At 45.8% G+C, this 22,782-nt stretch overlaps 1 long non-coding RNA gene across 2 annotated transcripts; it reads left to right on the top strand.

The window, feature by feature from the left end:
* The first annotated feature begins 2,611 nt into the window (after positions 1 to 2,611).
* Positions 2,612 to 14,939, top strand: LOC107971292 (uncharacterized). 2 transcript variants are annotated; one of them, XR_008542153.2, is made up of 5 exons: positions 2,612 to 2,896; positions 6,972 to 7,133; positions 10,159 to 10,395; positions 12,037 to 12,198; positions 14,798 to 14,939. It is a non-coding gene; the product is annotated as an uncharacterized LOC107971292 (long non-coding RNA). The 2 variants fall into 2 exon arrangements; XR_010154972.1 differs by lacking the exon at positions 14,798 to 14,939 and having other exon boundaries at positions 2,613 to 2,896; positions 10,159 to 11,219.
* The last annotated feature ends 7,843 nt before the right edge of the window (positions 14,940 to 22,782 follow it).

The raw sequence follows: 22,782 nt of genomic DNA, 5'->3' as shown, positions 1-22,782 counted from the left end.
GAGAAGAAATGTGAGTCCACCCTGAAACATCTTCTTGGAGGTCTCCTTCTCCACCAAGCCGCAGGAAATTTTTGCTAGGCAACGGAGACATTCCTTTTGAAGCTAGGCAGAGCTGACAATCAGGCCTGGTGCCCCGAGACTAGTGCATGTGCATTCTATCAGCAGGCTCTCGCACCCAGTTGTTAGAGCTGTCAGCCTGCCTAAGCAAAGGAAAGTGTTACAGGAAGAGCTGGCCTGGTATAGGGAAAAAGTTTGCCTGCAAGAACTGTCTGTGGGACACCAAAAGTCTCAATCTTGGGTCCCCTTCAGGCCATCTCCATGTTCAGGTTTCACTGGAGAAGGAATTGTTTTGAGACTGTGAGATAGTCACTGGAAACTGCTCTTCTGACTCCATTCCTGAAAGAGGCTGTGTGTAAGAATTGCGACTGATGCACATTGGAATATAGTCTGGTGAGTAATTGAAGGTTTTTTGAGTGATAGAATCATACCTGAGATCCAGATGAGGTTGTCAGCCAAATAGGAGGCTGTGCTATTGACCTCACTGCCTTTGTTCATTCTGGGCCTCACAGGGGATCTCTGGGAAAAACAAGTCCATGGTGCAGCAGTGCTCTCACACCTCAGACTGGCCTATCGTGTGTGCAGATTAGGTTGAGACAGTTTCAGAGGATGTCTTTGGTGATGGCAAGCCTGAAAATCATGTCCAGTAGTGCCGTAGAAGGGCACTGTAGATTTCCCATGAGAGCAAAGAGAAATGAATGTTCACCTGAGAGAATGAGCTGTCTTGTGCTGGACTTTAAGCAATGTTCAATGATTCCTGTCAGAAAACTCAAAATCATCCGGCGAATTGCAAACATCTTCAGCCCCCACAACGTGACAATGACCCACCACCAGGAGGAGTACAGCCAGCATACCTAGAGTATCTTATGCTTTATGAAATCCCCGGCAGCTAAATAATGTTTGGTGAGAGGCAGTCCCATCCAGCAACAGTCCAATGAAAGAGCCCTTCCACAATGAGAACACTATGCAGATGAAATGAAACAGAGTCTAGATTACCAGGCAAAAGCCAGACATGGCTGACTGCTTCTCATCCTACAGGAAACATGCAGAGCTTCGATAGACCTGTGAAAACAAGAGTTTCCTTGTTGGCTGCTCTAATGGGAATTTGTGGTTTTAAAACTATCAAAGCTTCCCAGTCACTTGAACATGACAATGTTTATAAGGAAACACTGAAGCAGTAGTTTCCCATGAGGATCGTTTTTGTGAACTAGGAAACATTTAGAGTGGAAGTGGTTGAGCCAGACCCAGGAAAACCTATGACCATGAGGATCATGGAAGTAAAAAAAAGAAAAAAAGGAAGTAATTATGTAGAGGCCACATCCCACCCAGCATTAGTCCATTCCACTCAAATTTTGCTCCAGGAAAAAAAGTCCAAAAATTGAGAGCTTGCCAAGGTGGCCTTAATTTGTGCTCCAAATCTTCCTTGCACGTTGCAGAACTCCCATTTGATCACCAGTCCATGGTGTGGACTGCTTGTTCAATTAAGGGAATTTGGGGTTGGAGTTGGAAGTACCTTCTGTGTCATCTGTCTTCATGTTTTTTGCCAGACCCTATCCACCCCTTACCAGATTCTATCTTCATTCCTATCTGATCTTATTGATGCTCACACTGTATGTCCCAGATGAAATGCCAAGATTATGGAGGAGTTTCCTCTCACAACGTGAATCACCTGCTTGGCTGGTAACAGAATTCGAGGTAAATTCAATGAGACCTCCAGACAGGACTGCTAGTGTCTGTTTCTGGGTTTGCCACAGTACAGTGAAACACTGGTAGATGTCTGTTTTTTGGTGTGGTGTACTATCCTTCTAGAAGAGTGTATTTTTCTGCAAGAGGAGGTATTTGTACACCAGTGTGTCTCAGCCAGGCTTTCAATTCACTGCAGATTCATGATCCATAGAAAAATAAAGAATGCATAGCCCCGCAGCCCAATCTGAGCAGTATAGAAAGCCCAACAAAAGGTTGGGAGACTCAAAATAAAAAAAAAAAAAAGCACTGAGGTATGGTAGCCACATTCCTTTAAGCCGACTTTACTTACAGACACGCACAAACACACCACACACACCCACAAACACAAAATGCCACACACAAACGCAGATTTCCAACACTCGCAACACTTCCACAGAAATACACAGACCTGCAGCTCCTGAGCCTGCTTAGTTCTGCAGGAAGCACCACCAGTGAAAGAGCCACCCCAGGTAACATATTTGGGTTGTACCTAAAATTCACAGTGGAACAAGTTTCAAAAAGGCTCACATCTACAATGTGTAGTGAGGCCTGAGGTACCCTACAGATCATTATGGATCCTCAGGGATTTTGCAGTTTATTTCTTGGTCTGTGCTTGAAGTTTCTTTAGCCTGGCTCATGTCTGCCTTCTCCTAGGGTCATAAGACTGTCCATGTATCCCAGAGAGAAGATAGGCAAGAGTCCATGGTTGATGCACCTCCACGGAGGTCTCCTTATTTTTCAAGCTTCAGTGACTTGTCGCTAGGCAACAATGACATTCATTGTGATGCAAGCCAGAGCTCACAGCTCAGGCCTCGAGCCCTGAGACTATCACAGTCATTAGCAGGTCCATGCTCCAGGCTGTCAGAACTGTCACCCTGTGTAAGAAGAGGGACATGGTACAGGCAGGGCTCTCCTAATATCGGGAAAATGGCTGTCTGTGAAACCTTGCTGCAAGACTTGACCTTAGGGCCCCTTCAGGCCTTCTCTGTAGTCAGTCCTGCTGGAGTAGGAGGCATTTTGAGACTTTGAGGTGTTCACTGGAAACTGCTCTTCTGACTTTATTCCTGGAAGAGTTGTGCAAGAATAAGACCCACGGAGATAGAACTATAGTTTGGTGAGTTTTTGTTGGATCTTTTGTTGATGGAATTATACCTGAGAACCCAGAGGTAGATGTCACCAGTGATGGCCAGGTCCTTGACATCAGTGCTTCCCTTGACCTGGTCTTTTGAGGGGCTCTCTGTGAAATGCAGGAACCATGACAAAGCAGGTCTGAGGTGGAGCAGTGTTCTCAAACCTCGTACTGGCATCTCACAGGTGCAGATGAAGTTGAGACAGTGTCTCAGAGGCTGTCTCTGGTGATTGTAAGCTTGATAAGTGTGTCCAGAGGTGCTGTTGAAAGGCCCTGTTGACCCCCATGATAGTAAAAGACAATCAAGGCTTCCCTGAGAGAACAAGTTGCCTTGTGCTGGAGTTCAAGCAATATTCAAAAATTCCTATCACAGTACCCCAAATCCTCCTGCAAGTGTGAGAAACATCAGCCCCCACAAGGAGACCACCATCCACAACCTGCAATGCTGCTAGCCTACTTGACATTGTTTTGCTCCCTGATATCCGTTTTGGCCAAAAGATGTGTGGTGAGAGGCAGTGGCATCCAGTAACAGCCCAATGAAATACCCCTCCACACAGATAAAGGAAATGCAGATGAAGCCTACATTACAAGGCAAAAGCCAGACACGGTGGCCTGATTCTCATCTTTCAGGATTCATTCATCCCTCTGATAGAGGTGAGAGAACAAGAGTTTTCCTGTAGGTGGCTGTAATGGGGATTTACAGTTTTAAAATTATCACAGCTGCCCAGTGATTAATACCTGAGAGTGTTTACAACAAAAACTCACAAAATGGATTACCATGAGGGTCGTCCTCTGTGAACTTGGAAATCTTTAGTGTGGAATATGTTGAGCCAGACCCAGGTAAAGCTAGCCCTATGAGGAACATAGAAGTCAGAGAAAGAAGAGGTAAGTTTGGAGGTCACATACCACCCAGCATCAATCCATTTCACTCCCATTTTGATCAGGGTATCAAAACCCTCAAATCGGTAGTTTACCGTGATGGCCCCAGTTTGCACTACAAATGTTGCCTGAACATTGGGGTACTTTCACCTGAACACTGGGCAATGGTGTGGACTGTTTGTGCAATTAATGGAATGTGGAGATGCAGTTTGAAGCACCTTCTGTGTCATCTATCTTCACCTTTTTTGCTGGTGAAAGTACGGGACCTCATCCATCCCTCACTAGATCGTATCCTCAACCGTATCTGACGTTATTGCTGCTCAAACTCTCTCACCTAGAATGAAATATCAAGATGATGGAGGAGTGCCCCCTCATGATGTGAAGCCTTTGCTTGTCTAGGAACTGAATTTGAGGTAAATTCAGGGGGCTAAGCAGACAGGATGACTAGTGTCCCCCTTCGGATTGGCCAAATTACAATGAAACACTGGGAGATGTCTATTCTTGGGTGTGGTATTCTGTTTTTCTAGAATTGTGCCCTTTTTTGCCAGGGGTGATGATTGGGATTCTGGCAGGTCAGAGCCAGCCTACCTATTCATTGTGGATTCATGATCCACAAAAAAGTAAAGAAGAAAAAGCCCCACAGCCGACACAGAGCCACACAGACAGCCCACCCAAACGTTAAGAGACTAAAAAATAAAAAGCATTGCAGTGCTTTATCTCCATTTTATTTATTTATTTATTTATTTGAGATAGCATCTCGCTCTACTGCCCAGGCTGGAGTGCAGTGGCGAGATCTCAGCTCACCACAAGCTCCACCTCCCCATTTCATGTCATTCTCCTGCCCCAGCCTCACAAGTAGCTGGGACTACAGGTGCTGGCCACCACACCCGGCTAATGTGTGTGTGTGTGTGTGTGTGTGTGTGTGTGTGTGTGTATATATTTTTAGTAGAGATGGAGTTTCACCATGTTAGCCAGGATGGTCTCGATCTCCTCACCTCATAATCTTCCTGCCTCAGCCTCCCAAACTTCTGGGATTACAGGTATGAGCCACCGCACCCGGACACTTTATCCCCATTTTTTTTAAGCAAAATCCATTTAAGGCACACAAAACCACACACACACACACACACACACACACACACAAAACCACACACACACACACACACACACACACACACAGAGACATCAAATATTCCCAGCACTCCGACAGAAACACACAACCCGGGAGATTCTGAGGCTGCATCTTTCTGCAGGAAGTCCCACAGAGCAACCCCATGGAACACAAGAGGGCTAAACCTAGAAATCACAGTGGGACATGTATCATAAGGCTAAACCCTAAAACATCTAGGTAGGCCTGAGGCATCCTGCAGATTTTTTGGATCCTTAGGGATTTTGTGGTTAATTCCTGGGGCTCCACTTGATGTTTCTTCAGGCTGGCTCACATCTGCCTTTTCCTAGGATCATGGACTATCCCACAGATCACACAGAGAAGACAGGTGAGAGTCCACCACCAACCCACCTCCACAGAGGTCTCCTTCCTTTGCCAAGCTTCAAGGACATTTCACTAGGCAAAAATGGCATTCATAGTTACTCTAGCCAGAGCTCACAGCTCAGACCTTGTGCGCTGAGACTAGCACATATGCATTGGCTAGGCATTCATGTTGATGCTAGCTAGAGCTCACAGCTCAGACCCCGTGCCGAGACTAGTGCATATGCATTGGCTAGGCAGACACGGTACTGGGCTGTCAGCATGCCTAAGCAGAGGAAAATGGCACAGGCAAAGCCAGCCTGGTATTGGGAAAAAGGCTACCTGCAGTAACCCACTGCAGGACCCTAAACATCTCAACCTTAGGGCCTTTACACATTGTCTTCATGGACGGGTCACACTGGAGGAAGAGCTGTTTGAAGACTGTGAGGTGGTCGCTGAAGACTGCAATTCTAACTCTAACTTCTAAATAAGCTGTGTGCAAGAATTGGGTCCCATGGGGATTGAAATACAAACTGGTGAGATGTTGAGGAGTCTTTGGGTGATAGAATTATATCTGAGACTCCAGAGATGAAAGTCAGTGAATTATGGCCAGGCCCTTGACCTCAATATGCTCCTTTATCCTGGACCACATGAGTGCTCTCTGGGAAAGGCAGGAACAACAACCAAATCAAGTCCAAACTGGAGCAGTGTTCTCAGACCTCGAACTGGCCTCTCACAGGTGCAGATACAGTTGATGCAGCGTCTCAGAGGTCATCTGTGGCGATTGCAAGCCTGAAAAGCGCATCCAATATTGGTATTGAAGGGCAACGTGGACGCTCCATGAAAGCCAAGAAAAATCAAGGCTCACCTGAGAGAATGAGCGGACTTGTGCTGAAGCCCAAGCAACCTTTAAAGATACCTGTCAGAGCTCCCAAATACCTGCTGGAAATTGCAAACAACCTCAGTCCCCACAATGAGTCCAAGACACTGAACAGCATGAACAGCCATTCTAACAGAAGTCCTTTTTGCTTTCTGAAATCCTTGCCAGCCAAAAGATCTGTGGGGAGAGGGAGTCACATCAAGCAGCAGCTTAATGAAAGATACCCTCCACAGTGAGAAAGCACCAGCAGATGAAATGAAACAAAGGCTAGATTACCAAGAAAAGCCAGACATGTCTGCCTGTTTCCCATCATGCAGGAATCATGCAACCTTCTAATAGAAGTGGGAGAACAAATGTTTCCCTTTTGCCAACAGTAATGAGAATTTACGGTTTTAGGGGTATCACAGGAGCTCAGTCATTAAAATATGACAGTGTTTAGAAGGAAACACTCATGCAATGGATTCCCTTGAGAGTCGTCTTCTGTGAACTGGGGAAGTTCTAGCATGGAAGACATTGAGCCAGACCCAGGAAACAATAGGCTGATGAGGGACATGAAAGTCAAGAAATGAACAGGCAAGTGTGGAGGCCACTTCCCACCTTGTATTAATTGGTCTCACTCCCATTTGGCTCCGGGTATGAAAGCCTTCAAATCAGGAGTTTGACAAGATGCTCTTACTTTGCACTCTAAATATTTCCTGCATGTTGGAGTACTCCCACCTCAATACCAGGCCACCATGTAGACTGCTTGTGTAATTAAGAAAATGTGGGGATTCAGTTGGAAGCACCTTCTGTGTCATCTACCTTCACATTTTTTTTTTTTTTTTTTTTTGCAGGTGAAGTAGCGGGACACTATCCACCCCTCAACAGATTGTATCTTCACCCCTATCTGACCTCATTGCTGCTCTCACTCTCTGTCCCAGAATAAAATTCCAAGATGTTGGAGGAGTGCCCCCTCACAATGTGAAGCCCTCGCTCAACGGGGAACCAAATTCGAGGTAAATTCAATGGACTCTGTGAACAGGGTCATGGCCTGCCTTCCAATTCACTGCATATTTATGATCCACAGAAAAGTAAAGAACATGGAGCCCTGCAGTGCACGCAGAACCACACAAACTGGCCACCAAAAGGTTAGGCATCTTGATAAAAGAAGCACTGTAGTGCATTAGCCACATTCCTTTAAGAAGACTCCACATTCAGGTGTGCACACACACACATACACAAACACACAAAGCCACTAAGACACATCCACATGCAGATATCCAACACTCAAAACACTCCCACAGAAACACACATCCTGGCAGCTTTTGAAGCTGAGTGGTTCAGCAAAAAGCCCCACCAGGAGAGAACAATTCTGGGGAACACAGGCCAGCTGCACATAGACATCACATTGGGGCAATTTTCAAAACAAATCACATGTACAACAACTAGGTAGGCCTGAAGCATACTACAGAACCTGTTGGAACCTTAGGGATTTTGAGGTTTATTCTTTGGACTCTGCTTGGTGTTTCCTCAGGCTACCTAATGTCTGCCCTTTCCTAGAATCATGGGACTATCCCGGGGGTTGCACAGAAAGAACAGGCAAGGGTCCACCTGAGACACAACTCCATGGAGGTTTCCTTCTCCTCCAAGCCAAGGGAATTGTTGCTAGGCAACAGGGATATTTATTATGATGCAAGTCAGAGCTCACAATAAGGCCTGGTGCCCTGAGACTAGCCCAAGTGCATTCATGAGGCAGGATTGGGCACCTGGTTATCAGAACTGTGAGCCTGCCTTAGCAGAAAAAAATGGTACAGGCAAAAGGGACTTGGTATCGGGAAAAAGTCTGCTGACAAAATCCCACTACAGGAACTTAAAATTCTCGACCGCAGGCCCCTTCGGACTGTCTCTACAGTCAAGTCTGGCTGAAGGAGGAGGCTTTTCGAGGCTACGTGGTGGCCTCTGGAACCCACTCTTCTGACTCCAATCCATACAGATCTGTGAGAAAGAATCAGGTCTCATGGGGATTGGAATATAGTATGGAGTGTTGTTGAGAGTTCTTTGGGTGACAGAATCATACCTGAGAGCCCAGAGGCGGGTGACATCGAAAGATGGTTGGACTCTTGACCTCACTGCTTTCCTTCATCCTTGGCCTCACAAGGGCCCTCTGGGATAAGCAGAAACCATGACAAAGAAAAGTCCAAAGTGTTCTCGCTACTCGGACTGGCCTCTCACTGGAGCAAATGATGTTGAGAGAATGTCTCGGAGGCTGTTTGTAGTGATTACAAGCCTGATGGGGTGTCCAGTAGCGCTGCTGAGTGGCACTGTGGATTCCCCATGAAAGCCAAGAAAAATAAAGGGTTGCCTGAGAAAATGAACTGCCTTGTGTGGGAGTCCAATCTATGTTTAATGATTCCTGTCAGTGGACTCCAAAGCCTCCTCCAAAGTGCAAACAATCTCAGTTACCACAATCATACAATTACCCACAACCTGGATCACAGGTAGCCTACCCACCGTATCTTTTGCTCTCTGAAATCCCTTGCAGCTAAACAATCTGTGGTGAGAGGCAGCCCATCTAGCAACAACCTAATGAAAGAGCCCCTCCACAATCAGAAGGCCATGCAGATGAAGTTAAACAGACTAGATTGCAAAGCAAAAGCCAGACATGGCTGATTGCTTCTCATCCTAAAGGAATCATGCAGCCCTCCGGTAGATGAAGAAAACAAGTTTCCTTGTTGGTAACTGTAATGGGAATTTATGGCTTTAAAAGTATCAAAGCTGCCCAGTCATTAAAAAGTGACTGTTTAGAATAGGACATTCATGGAATGTATTCCCATGAAGGTGATTCTCTTTGAGCTGGGAAACATTTTGTGTGAAAGTTGCTGAGCCAGACCCAGAAAACCCTAGGCAGGAGAGGAACTTTAAGTCAGGAAAAGAAGAGGCAATTTTGGAAGTCACATCCCAATCAGCATCAATCCATTCCACTGTCATTTGGCCATGGGATTGAAATCCCTGCAATTGAGAGTTTGCCACGATGGCCCCAATTTGCACTCCAAATGTTCCTTGCACCTTAAAGTACTCTGACCTGAACACTATGTGGCCATGGTGTAGACTGCTTGTATAATTAAAGGAATGCTGGGATGCATTTGAAAGCACCTTCTGTGTCATCTGTCTTCATTTTTCCTGCAAATGAAGTTGCAGGACCCCATCCAACCCACACCAGATTGAGCCCCAGATTGCTCACCCCTAACTGACCTTATTTCTCCTCATACTTGATGTCCCAGGATAAAATCCCAAGACAATGGAGGAGTGCCCTCTTGTGATGTGAAGCTCCTGCTCTGATGGGAACTAAATTCGAGGTAAATTAAAGGGACAATGCAAATAGGACTGCTATTGTCTCTTTGTGTTGGCCACAGGACACTGAAACAGTGGGAGATGTCTGTTTTTTGATGTGTTGTGCTCCTCTTCATTCTAGAAGAGTGAATTTTTTTTTTTCAGGGGAGGTGATTTGGATGCTGTTATTTCTTGTTGAATCACCCAATTCACTGACGATTCATAATCCACAGAAAGAATAAAGAAAACGAAACTGCAAATTCCCAGCAGAACAACATAGACAGGTCACTAAAATGTTGGGAGACTCAAAAAGAAAAAAAAAAAAAAGTAAAGAAAAAGAAGTGCTACAGTTCATGAGCTACATTACTTTGAGCAGACTCCAATTTCAGGTATGTGCATGCATGCACACACATACACAAACTCACACACACACCTCAACACAAAATGCCTCACAAACATGCATATATGCAACACTCACAATACTCCCAGAGAAACATACAGCTCAGGAGCTCTGGAGTCTGTGTGGTTCTGCAGGAAGACCCATCTAAAAGAGCAACCCTAGGGAACACAGGCAGGCTTCTCCTAGAAATCACTGTGGGGAGAGTTTCAAAAAGACTCTCACCCCGACAGCCTCTAGGCAGGTCTGAGGAATTATGCAGATGCTTTTGGATCCTTAGGAATTTCACTCTTTTTTTTTTTTTTTTTTGGCAGTGCTTGACGTTTCTTCAGGCTGGTTCATGTCTGCCCACTGGTAGAGTCATGGAACTATCCCGGGAATCCCACAGACAAGACAGTTGAGTCCACGGCCAACACACCACATCTTTACAGAGGTCTCCTTCACCAAACCACAGGGACTTGTCGCCAGGCAATGGTGACATTCATTGTGATGCTACTCAGATCTCACAATCTGGCCTGGCCCACTGAGACTAGTGCATGCACATTGCTGAGGTAGGCTCAGGCTCCCAGCTATCAGAGTTGTCAACCTGCCTAAACAGAGAAAAATGCTACAGGCAGAGCCAGCCTGACTCCATTCCTGAAAAAGAATGTGGGTGTGCAAGAATCAATTCCATGGGGATGGAAATATAATCTGGTGTGTTGTTGAAGTTTATTTGGGTAATAGAATTATACCTGAGACCCTAAAGGATGATGTCAGTGAAAGATAGTCATGCTCTTGCCATCACTGCCTCCTTTCATCCTGAACCATGCAGGATCTCTCTGGGAAAGACAGGAATCACGACAAAGGCAAGTCCAAGGTGGAGCAGTATTCTCACACCTCAGACTTGCTTTTCACGGTTCAAATGAGTGTGAGAGAATGTCTCAGAGGCCATCTGTGGTGAGAGGAAGCCTGAAAATGGTACTCAGTAGTGCTGTTGAGGGGCACTGTGGATTTTGCATGAAAGCAAAGAGAAATCAGTACTCACCTGAGAGAATGAGCTGCCTTGTGCTGAAGTCCAAGCAGTGTTCAATGATACCTGTAAGAGGACCCAAAATCTTCCTGCAAAATGCAAACAGCCTCAGCCCCCAGAATGACACTATGACCCACAACTTGAAACCCAGCCAGCCTACCTGAAATCCAGTTTGCTCTCTGAAATACCTGGCAGCTAAATAATCTTTGGGGAGAAGAAGTCCTATTCAGCAACAGCCTAATGAAAGAGCCCCTCCACAATGAGAAGGCTGAGCAGATGAAATGAAACAGAGGCTAGATTACCAGCAAAAGCCAGGCATGGCTGCCTGCTTCTCATCCTTCATGAGTCAAGCAGTCCTTGATAGAGGTGGGAGAACAAGTGTTTTTTTGTTGGCAACTGTGATGGGAATTTGTGGCTTTAAATGTATCAAAGCTGACCACTCATTAAAACCTGAAAGTGTTCAGAAGGAAACACTCATGCAATGGATCCCCATGAGGGTTGTTCTCTGTGGGCTGAGAAATATTTAGTATGGAAGTCCTTGAGCCAAGCCCAGAAAACCCTAGGCTGCCAAGGAATATGGAATTCAGGAAAAGAAGAGCGAAATCTGGCGTACACATCTCACTCAGCATCCATCGATTTCACTCCCATTTGGCTCTGGGTATGAAAGCCCCAAATTTGGGAATTTGCCAAGATGGCCCAAATTTGCACTCCAAAAGTTTCATGCACATTGGAGTACTCTCACCTGAACACCAGGCCATGGTGTGGACTGCATGTGCAATTAAGAAAATGTGGGGATGGCTGGGTGTGGTGGCTCACACCTGTAATCCCAGCACTTTGGGAGGCTGATGCAGGCAGATCATGAGGTCAGGAGATGGAGACCATCCTGGCTAACAGGATGAAACCCATTTCTACTAAAAAAAAAAAAAAAAAAAAAAAATAGCCGGGTGTGGTGGCAGGAGCCTGTAGTTCCAGCTACTCAGGAGGCTGAAGCAGGAGAATGGCGTGAACTGGTAAGGCAGAGCTTGCTGTGAGCCAAGATCACACCACTGCACTCCAGCCTGGGGGGCAGAGTGAGACTGTGTCTCAGAAAGAAAAAAAAAAAAACAAAGAAAACATGGAGATAGTGTTGGAAGCACATTCTGTGTCATTGGCCTTTTTTTTTAATTATTATTTTTCATTGCAGATGAAGTTGCAGGACCCCTTCCACCCCTCACCAAATTGTACCATTACACCTATCTGATCTTATTGCTGCTCATACTCTATGTCCCATGATGAAATCCCAAAATGTTGGGGGAGAGCCCAGTCACAACATGAAACACCTTCTCAGTTTGGAACCAAATTCGAGGTAAGTTCAAAAGGCTCTGTGTACAGGACTGCTAGAATCTCTCCCTGAATTGACCACAGGACTATGCAACTTGGAGAGATGTTTGTCTTTTGGTGTGGTGTGCTCATCTTCTTTCTCGAAGAGTGGATTTTTTTTTTTTTTTCAGGGGAAGTCATTCGGATGTAGGCGGGTCTCAGTCTGCCTCCCATTTCACTGTGGATTCATGATCCACAGCAAAATAAAGAATGCAGAGCTACAGAGCCCAAGCAGATCCACAGAGAAAAGCCACAAAAAGGTTTTGAGACTCAAATAAAAGAAGCACAGAAGTGTGTTAGCCACATTCTTTTAAGCTGACTCCACTTACAGACACACACACACACAAACACACCATGCCACACACAGGCAGACATCCAACACGTGCAACACTCACACAGAAACAGACAATTTGGCAGCTCCTGTGGCTGTATTTTTCTGCAGGAAGTCCCACCTGAGAGAGAGAAACCCAGGAAACACAGGCGGGCAGTACCTAGAAATGACAGTGAAGCAAGTTTCAAAAAGACTCATGCCTACAACATCAAGGCAGGCTTAAGAAATTTTGCAGATCCACTTGGATTCTTAGAGATTTTGTGGTTTTTCCCTGTGGTTGTACTTGACATTTCTTCAGGATGGCTCATGTCTGCTCTCTTCTAGGATCATGGGAAAATGTTGTGGATCCCACAGAGGAGAAAGGTGAGAATCCACTGCTGATGCACCTCCATGGTGGTCTCCTTCTCTAAGATGCAAAGACTTTTCACTAGGCAATGGTGACATTCATTGTGATGCTAGCCAGAGCTTAAATAAGGCCTGGTGCCCTGAGACTAGCACAAGAGTATTTGTGAGGCTGGCTCAGGCATGCAGCTGTCAGAGCTGTAAGCCTGCCAAAGCAGAAGAAAATGGTACAGGCCAAGTCATCCTCGTATCTGGAGAAAGTCTGCCAGTTAAATCCCACTGTGGAACCCTAAAAGTCTCAATCTCAGGGCCTCATCTGGCTGTCTCAATGACTGGGTTCTGCTAGAGGAGGAGGCATTTCAGGACTGTGAGGTGGTCTCTAAAAACAGCTTACTTGACTCCAATCCCAATAAAGAATGTGTGTGTGTGCAACAATCAGGACTCATAAGGATTGAAATATTGTCTGGTGTGTTGTTGAGGGTTCTTTGGGTGATAGAATTGTACCTGAGACCCCAGAGGCTGGTGTCAGTGAAAAATGGCTGGGCTCTTGACCTCACTACCTCCCTTAATTCTGGGCCTTGCAGGGGCTCTCTGGGAAAGGCAGAAACCACTACGAATTGAAGTCCAAATCAGCATGAAGCAGTGTTCTCACACCTTAAACTGGCAACTCACAGGGGTAGATAAGGTTGAGTCAGTGATTCAGAGGCTGTCTGTGGTGATGGAAAGCCTGAAAACTGTGTCCAGTAGTGCTGTTGAGAGGCACTGTGGATTTCCCATGGAAGAAAAAGAAAATAAGACTCACCTGACAGAATGAGCTGCCTTTTTCTGGAGTCAAAGAAATGTTCATTGATTCCTGTCAGAGGATCCAAAAGTCTTCTGAAATGTGAAAACAACCAAAACAATGAACCAGAAACTGGAGTGCAGCAAGCCTACCCAAAGTTTCTTTTGCTCGCTGAAATCTCTGACAGATAAATCATCTGTGGCAAGAGGCATTTTCATCCAGCAACAGCCAAATGAAAGAGCCCCTCTACAATGAGAAGACCAGGCAGATGAAATGAAACAGAGGCTAGATTACAAGGCAAAAGCCAGACATGGCTGCCTGCTTCTCATCTTACAGGAATCATGCCACCCTCAGATAGAAGTGGGAAAACAAGAGTTTCCTTCTGGGCAACTGAAACAAAAAGTTATGGTTTTACCATTCTGAAACCTGCCCAGTCATTGAAACCTGACTGCGTTTAGAGGAAAACACTCATGCAATGGATTTCCATGAGGGTCGCTCTTCATGAACTGAGAAATGTTTAGTGTGGAAATAGTTGAGGCAGACCCAGGAAACCCTGGGCCAACAAGGATAATGGAAGTCAGGAAAAGAAGAGTCAAGTGTGGAGGCCACATCCTACCCAGTATCAATCTGTTCCACTCCCATTTGGCTCTGGGTATGAAAGCCTTCAAATCAGGAGTTTGCCAGGATGGCCTCAATTTGCACTGCAAATGTACCTTGCACGTTGGAGTCCTCTCACCTGAACGTCAGGCCATGGTTTGGACTGTTTGTGGAATTCAAAGAATGTGGGGATGGAGTTGGAAGCACGTTCTGTGTCATCTATCCTCATGCTTTTTTTAGGTGAAGTTTCAGGACCCTGTCCACCCCTCATCAGTTTGTAACCTCACCCCAACTGACCTTATTGCTGCTCAAACTCTATGAAATCCCAAGATGATGGAGGAGTTCTCCCTCATGACTTGAAGCACTGGCTCAACTGGGAACCCAATTCTAGGTCAATTCGAGTGTCCCTGAGGATAGGACTGTTGGTGTATTTTCCTGGGTTGCCCAAAGGACAATGAAACACTAGGAGATATCTCTTTTTTGGTGTGGTGTGCTCCTACGTTTTCTAAAATAGTGGCTTTTTTTTTTTTGCAGGGGGAGATGATTCGGACCTCAGCAAGTCCTGGCACACGTCCCATTTCACTGTGGATTCATGATCCACAGAAACACAAAGAACATGGCGCCCAACATCTCAAGCAAAGCCACACAAACAGGCCACCACAAACTTGGGAGACTCAATAAAAAAAGAAAAGCTGAAGAGTGTTGGCCACATTCATGTATGCAGACTCCACTTAAAGGCAGACACACACAAACACACAGTGCCACACACACACACAGACATCCAACACTCACAACAATACCACAGAGACACACACTCCAGCACCACCTGAGGCTGCATGCTTCTGCAGGAAGCCCCACCTGTAAGACAGAAACCCTGGAGAACAGAGTCGGGCTGTATCTAAAAATCACAGTGGGGCACGTTTTAAAAAGACTCACACCTACAATGTCTAGGCAGGCCTGAGGAATCCTCCATATCTTTTTTGGACCTTTAGGGATTTTGCGGTTTATGTTTGGGGATCTGATAGGCATTTCATCAGGCTGGCTCACATCTGCCCTCTCTTAGGATCATGGGACTATCCCATGGTTCCAACAGAAAAGACAGGCAAGAGTCCATTGCTGATGCACCTCCTCAGAGTTCTCCTTCGACACCACGTCAGAGGCACTTGTCACTAGGCAACGGGTGACATTCATTGTGAGCTTAGCTAGAGCTCACACGATAAGTTCTGGTGTCCTGAGACTAGCACATGTGCATTCGTGTGGGAGGCTAGCCTACCTGGCTCTCAGAGCTATCAACCTGCCTAAGTAGAGGAAAACGGTACAGGTAGAACTGGCCTGGTGTCAGAAAAATGGCTGCCTAAGAAAACCCACTGTAGGATGTTAAAAGTCTCAACTTCAGGGCAACTTTGGGCCATTTGTGTAGTCAAGTCCCTCTGGAGAAGGAGGTTCTTCGTGACTATAAGATGGTCACTGGAAATTGCTATTCTGACTTTATCCCCAAAAGTGGCTGTCTGCAAGAATCAGGTCCCACGAGGATTGGAATATAGTATGGTGTGTTGTTGAGGGTTCTTTATGTGAGAGAATCATAACTGAGACTCCACATGGGTGTCAGTGAAAGACAGTTGTTCACTTGACCTCACTGCCTCCCTTCATCCTGAACCTTGCAGGGCTTCTCTGGGAAAGGCAGGAACCACAACGAATGGAAGTCCAAATTGGAGCAGTGTTCTCACACCTTGGACTGGCCTCAGGGGTGTGGATGAGGTTGAGACAGTGCCTCAGAGGCAGTCTGTGTTGAGGGCAAGCCTGATAAGGGTGTCCAGGAGTGCTGTTGAAGCCACTGTGGATTCCCCACAAAAGCAAAGAAAAATCAAGCCTCGCCTGGGAGAATGAGCTGCCTTGTGTTGTAGTCCAAGCTATGTTGAAAGATTCCTGTCAGAGGATCCAAAAGTCATTTGAAATGTGCAAACAACCTGAGCCCCCACAATGGGACAATAACCCACAACTTGGAGTGCTGCCAGACTACCCAAAGTCCCTTTTGCTCTCTGAAATCCCTGGCAGCTAATATTCTGTAGTGAGAGGCAGTCTTATCCACCAAAAGCCCAGTGAAAGAGCCTCTGCACCATAAGAAGGCCCATCCCATTCAGCATCAATCCATTCCATACCCATTTGACTCTGTTATAAAAGCCCTGAAATCGGGAGCTTACCCGGATGGCCCAAATTTGCATCCCAAATGTTCTTTGCACGTTTAAGTACTCTCACATGAACAATGGTCCATGGTGTGGACTGCCTGTGCAATTAAGCAAATACAGGGATGGAGTTGGGAACACATTCTTTGTCATCTGTCTTCAATTTTTGTTTGCAGGTAAAGTTGCTAGACCCCATCCACCCCTCACCAGATTGTATTCTCACTTTTATCTTACCTCATTGCTGATCACACTCTATGTCACAGGATAAAATCCCAAGAGGATAGAGGAGTGCCCCTGCATGACGTGAAGCACGTGCTTGTCTGTGAATCAAATTCCAGGTAAACTCAAGGGACCCTGCCGACAGGACTGCTAGTGTCTCTCCACGGGTTGGTCGCAGGACAATGCAACACTGACAGATGTCTGTTTTTCGTTGTGTTCTGCTCCTCTTCTTCTAGAAGAGTGGCTTTTTTAAATCAGGGGAAGTGATTTGGACACCAGCGGGTCTCTGTAAGCCTCCCAATTCATAGTGGATTCATGACTCACAGAAAAATAAAGAACACAGAGCCCCAGAGTACAAGCAGAGCCACACACACAAGCCACCAAAAGGTTTTAAGACAAATAATAGAAGCACAGGGCAGGGCACTTGACTCACCCCTGTAATCCCAGCACTTTGGGAGGCTGAGGCAGATGGATAAAAAGGTCAGGAGATCGAGATCATCCTGGCTAACACGGTGAAACCCCATCTCTACTAAAAATAGAGAAATTAGCCAGGCACAATAACGGGCACCTATAGTCCCAGCTACTCGGGAGGCTGAGGCAGGAGAATGACGTGAATCTGGAAGGCAGAGCTTGCAGTGAGGTGATATCACACCACTGCACTCCGGCCTGGGGGACAGAGATAGATTGAAAGAAAGAAAAATAAAAAAGAAGCACAGAAGGGCGTTAGCCACATTCCTTTAAGCAGACTCCACTTAAAGTCACACACACATACAGAGAAACACACAATGCCAAACTCACATCCAGACATGGAACACTCACAACACTCAAACAGAAACCCACAGTTCGGCAGCTCCTGAGGCTGAGTTTTTCTGTAGTAAGCCCCACCTGGGAGAGAACAACTCTGGAGAACACAGAGGAGCTGAACCTGGAAATCACAGTGGGGCAAGTTTCAATATCTAGGAGGCCTGAGGAATTCTGCAGATCATTTTGGATTCTTATGGATTTTTATAGATTATTCCTCGGGCTGTGCTTGATGTTTCTTCAGGCTGGCTCATGTCTGCCCTCTCCTAGGATCATGGGACTATCCCTTGGATCCCATAATGAAGACAGGCAAGAGTCCACCACAGACCCACCTCCACGGAGGCCTGTTTCTTCACCAAGCCAAAGGGACTTGAAGTTAGGCAATGATGACATTTATTGTAATGCTGGCCAGAGCTCACAGTCAGGTCTGGTGCCCTGAGAGTAGCATTTGAGCATTCGTGAGGGAGGCTCACATGTCCAGCTGTCAGAGGCATTAGCATGCATAAGCAGAGAAGGTTTGGACTGGCAGAGACGGCTTGGAATCAGGAAAAAGGCTGCGGGCAGAAAGGCCACTGCGGGGCCCTAAACTTCTCGACCTCAGGGCCCCTTTGGACGGTGTCAGTGGTCAGATACCACTAGAGGAGCCGGCGTTTCAAGACTGTGAGATGATCACTGGAAACTGCTCCTCTGAGTCCATTCGTGAAAAAGGCTGTGTGCAAGCATCGAGTCCCATGGGGATTGGAATATAGTCTTGTGTGTTGTTGATGGTTCTTTGGGTGATAAATCATACCTGAGACTCCAGAAGTGGGTGTCAGTGCAAGATGTCCTGGCGCTTGACCAAACTGCCTCCCTTCATCCTTGGCCTCACAGAGGCTCTCTGGGAAAGGCAGGAAAAATGAAAAAAGCAAATGCAAGGTGAAGCACAGTTCTCATACCATAGAGTGGCCTCTCACATGTGCAGAAGAAGGTGAGACAGTGTCTTAGAGGTCATCTGTAATGATGGTAAGTGTGAAAAGTGTGTCTAGTAGAGGTGATGAGGGGCACTGTGGATTCCCCATGAAAGCAAATAAAAATGAAGACTCACCTGAGAGAAGAAGCTGCCTTCTTCTGGAGTCCAAGCAATGTTCAATAATTTCTGTGAGAGTACCCAAAAATCTCCTGCAAAGTGCAAACAAACACTGCCCCTACAACAAGACAATGACCCACAACATGGAGCACAGTCAGCCTAATGGAGTTTCTTTTTGTCTCTAAAATCTTTCTCAATTAAATAATCTCTAAGGAGAAGCAGTTCCATCCAGGAAAAGCCCAGTGAAAGAGACTACACAATAAGAAGGCCGTTCAGATGAAAAGAAACAGAGGCTAGATTACCAGGTGAAAGTCAGACATGGCTGTCTGCTTCTTATTCTAAAGGAATCATACAGCTCTACAACAAAAGTGGGAAAACAAGAGTTTCCTTGTTGGCAACTGTAATGAGAATTTATGGTTCTAAAATTATCAAAGCTGTCCAGTCATTAAAACCTGACTGTGTTTACAAAAAAATAAAATAAAAATAAAAAAATACATAAAAATAAAAATAAAATAAAATAAAATAAAATAAAAACACTCATGCGATGGATTCCCATGAGGCTCATTCTTTGTGAACTGGGAAACGTTTAGTGTGGAAGTCATTGATCCAGACTCAGGAAACCCTAGGACAACAAGGAACATGGAAGTGAGGAAAAGAAGAGGCAACTCTGGAGGCCATATACCTCCCAGCATCAATTCTTCGACTCTCATTTGGCTCCGGGTATAAAAACCCTCAAATCGGGAGTTTGCCAAAATGGCCCCAATTTGCACTCCAAATGTTTCTTGAACTTTGGCATACTTGGACCTGAACACTGGGCCATGGTGTGTACCGCTTATTCAATTCATGGAATGCAGAAATGGAGTTGGAAGCACTTTCCAAGGTAATTTTCCAAGGTAAATTTGTGAGACCCCATCCACCCCTCATCAGTTTGTATCCTCACCCTATCAGATCTTACTGTTGCTCACATTCTATGTCCCAGAATGAAATCTCAACATGATGGAAGAGTGCCTCCTGATGCTGTGAAACACCTGCTTGGCTCAGAACCACATTCGTGGTAAGGTCAAGGGACCTTGTGGACAGAATGGCTTGTGCCTTTTCATGGGTTGGAAGCAAGACAATTAAACAATGGGAGATGTCTTTTTTCTTTTCTTTTTTTTCTTTTTTTTCTTTTTTTTTGAAGGGAAAGGTGATTTGGACATCAGCAGGTCATGTCGTTGTCTCCCAATTTACTGTAGATTCATGACAAACAGAATCATAAAGAAGATGGAGCCCCACAGACCAAGCAGAGCCACACAGACAGGCCATCAGAAGATTGGATGACTCAAAAAAATAAAAAATAAAAAAAAGAGCTGAAATGGTTGGTCACATTTTCTTATGCCCAGTCCACTTACACGGACACACACACAGGCAGACATCCAACACTCACAACACTCCCACAGAAACACACTCCCAAACAGCTCCTGAGATTGTGTTTTTCTATGGGAAGCCTCATCTGGAAGAAAGCAACCTCAGGGAACACAGTGGGGCGTTATCTAGAAATCACAGTGGGGAAAGTTTCAAAAAGACTCATCCCGTAAATGTCTACGCAGGCCTGAGAAATCCTACAGATTTTTTTGATCCTTAGGGATTTCACAGTTTATTCCTGGGGCTGTGCTTGATATTTCTTCAGGAAGGCTCAGGTCTGCCCTCTCCTAGGATTTTGAGACTTTCATGCCCCACAGAGAAGATAGGTAAGAGTCCACAACTGATGCACCTCCATGGAGGTCTCCTTCACTGGCTAGCCACAGGGACTTTTCGCTAGGCAATGTGACATTCACTGTGATGCTAGCCAGATATCACAATCTGGCCTGGTGCCCTGAGACTAGTGCATGTGCATTCGTAAGGCAGGCTCAGTCTCACAGCTGTCACAGTGGTCAGCCTGCCTAAACAGATGAAAATGGTACTGGTAGAACGGGCCACGTATTTGGAAAAAATGCTTCCTGAGAATACCCACTGTGGAAAACTAAAAGTTTCGACCTCAAGGCCCTTTCAGGCTGTCTCCATGTTCGAGTTTCAGTCGGGGAGGAGGCGTTTCCCGACTGCGAGGTGGTTGCTGAAAACTGCCCCTCAGACTTTACTTTTGAATGAGGCTGTGTTCAAGAATCGGGTTTCAGGGATTTGGGATATAGTCCGGTGTGTTGCTGAGGGTTCGTTGCTTAATAGAAAGATACCTGAGACCCCAGAGGCAAGTGTCAGTGAAAGATGGCCAGGAGCTTGACCTCACTGCCTGTCTTGATCCTGGGACCTGCAGAGACTCTCAGGAAAAGGCAGGAACCAGATAAATTTAAATCCAACTTGGAGCACTGTTCTCACACTTCAGACTGGCCTATCACGGGTGTAGATGAGGTTGAGACAGTGTCTGAGGTGCCGTCTGTGACAATGGCAAGCCGGAATAGCATGTGCAGTAATGCTGTTGAGGGTCACGGAGGATTCCCCATGAAAGCAAATAAAAATCAAGGCTGCCCTGAGATATCGAGCTGCCTTGTGCTGAAGTCCAAGCAATGGTCAATATTTCCTGTCAGAGGACAAAAAACCCTCCTGTAAAATCCAAACTACCTCAGCCCCCACAACAAGGCAATGACCATAGCCTGGAGCACAGCGAGCCTTCTCAGAGCCCCTTTAGCTCTTTGAAATCCCTGGCAGCTAATTAATGTGAGGTAAGGCGTAGTCCATCGAGCAACAGCTCAATGAACAAGCCCCTCCACAGTGAGAAGTCCATGCAGCTGAAATAAAACAGGCTAGATTACAAGGCAAATGCCAGAAAAGGTTGCCTGCTTCTCATCCTTCAGGAATTATGCAGCCCTCTATTAGGAGTAAGAGAACAAGAGTTTCCTTGTTGGTGCTTGTAAAGGGAATTTACAGTTATAAAATATCAAATCTGCCCAGTCATTAAAACATGACAGGGTTTAGAAGGAAATACTCAAGCAATGGATTCCCAAGGGGTCGTTCTCCATGATATGAAAAATGTTTAACGTAGAAGTCGTTGAGCCAGAGCCAGGAAACCCTAGGCCAAGAAGGAACATAGAAATCAGAAAAAGAAGAGGCAAGAATAGAGGCCACATCCCACCTAGCATCAATCCATCCCATGCCCATTTTTTTTCAGGTATGAAAGCCCTCAAGTCCAGAACTTTCCTGCATGACCCCAATTTGCATCCAAATGTTCCTTGCATATTGGAGTACTCTCAGCCTAACAATGGGACATGGTGTGTACTGCTTGTGCATTTAAGGGAATGTGGGTATAGAGTTGGAAGCACCTTCTGTGTCATCTGTCTTCAATTTTTTTGCAGGGGAAGTTGCAGGACCCCATTTACCCTTCACCAGATTTTATTCTCACCCTTAAATGACATACACTCCATGGCCCATGGCGAATTCCCAAGACAATGGAGGAGGCTCAACTCATGATGTGAAGCATCTGCTCTGCTGGGAACTGAATTCGAGGTAAACTCAAGAAGCCCTGATGACAGAACTACTAGTGTCTCTCCCTGGGTTGTCCACAAGATAATGAAAAACTGGGATATGCCCTTTTTTGGTGTACTATGCACCTCTTCTTTCTAGAAGAGTTGTTATTTATGCAAGCGAAGGTGTTTTGGATGCCAGTGTGTTTTGGCTCACCTCCCAATTCACTAAGGATTCATGAATCCACACACACACACACAAATAATAAAAATAAGGAACACAAAGCTCTGCAGATCAAGCCGAGCCACACAGACATACCACCAAAAGGTTGGAAGATTCAAAATAGAGAAGTGTTGAAGTGTGTTAGCCACATTCCTTTAATTATACTCCACTTACTGGAACCCACATACACAGACACACAAACACACATTGCCACACAAACACATAGACATCCAACACTCAAAACACTCTCACAGAAACTCTGCACAGCAGCTCCTGAGGCTTCACGGTTCTGCAGGAAGCCCCACCTGGCATAGAACAACCCCACAAAACACAGGTGTTCTGTACCTAAAAATCACAGTGGGGCAAGTTTCAAAAAGACTCACCCCTACAACGTCTAGGCAGGCCTGAGGAATACTGCAGATTACTTTGCATCATTAGAAATTTTGCGGTTTATTCCTGGTGCTATGCTTCACATTTCTTCAGGCTGGCTCTCTTTTGCCCTCTCCTAAAATCATGGAACTATCCCATGGATCCCACATAGAAGATGGGATAGAGTCCACAGCCAATGCACTTACATAGAGGTCTCCTTCTCC

The sequence above is a fragment of the Pan troglodytes genome, chromosome Y, assembly GCF_028858775.2.
Source record: "Pan troglodytes isolate AG18354 chromosome Y, NHGRI_mPanTro3-v2.0_pri, whole genome shotgun sequence".
In the NCBI taxonomy this organism is placed as follows: Eukaryota; Metazoa; Chordata; class Mammalia; order Primates; family Hominidae; genus Pan; species Pan troglodytes.
This window is presented reverse-complemented; position numbering and strand designations above follow the sequence as displayed.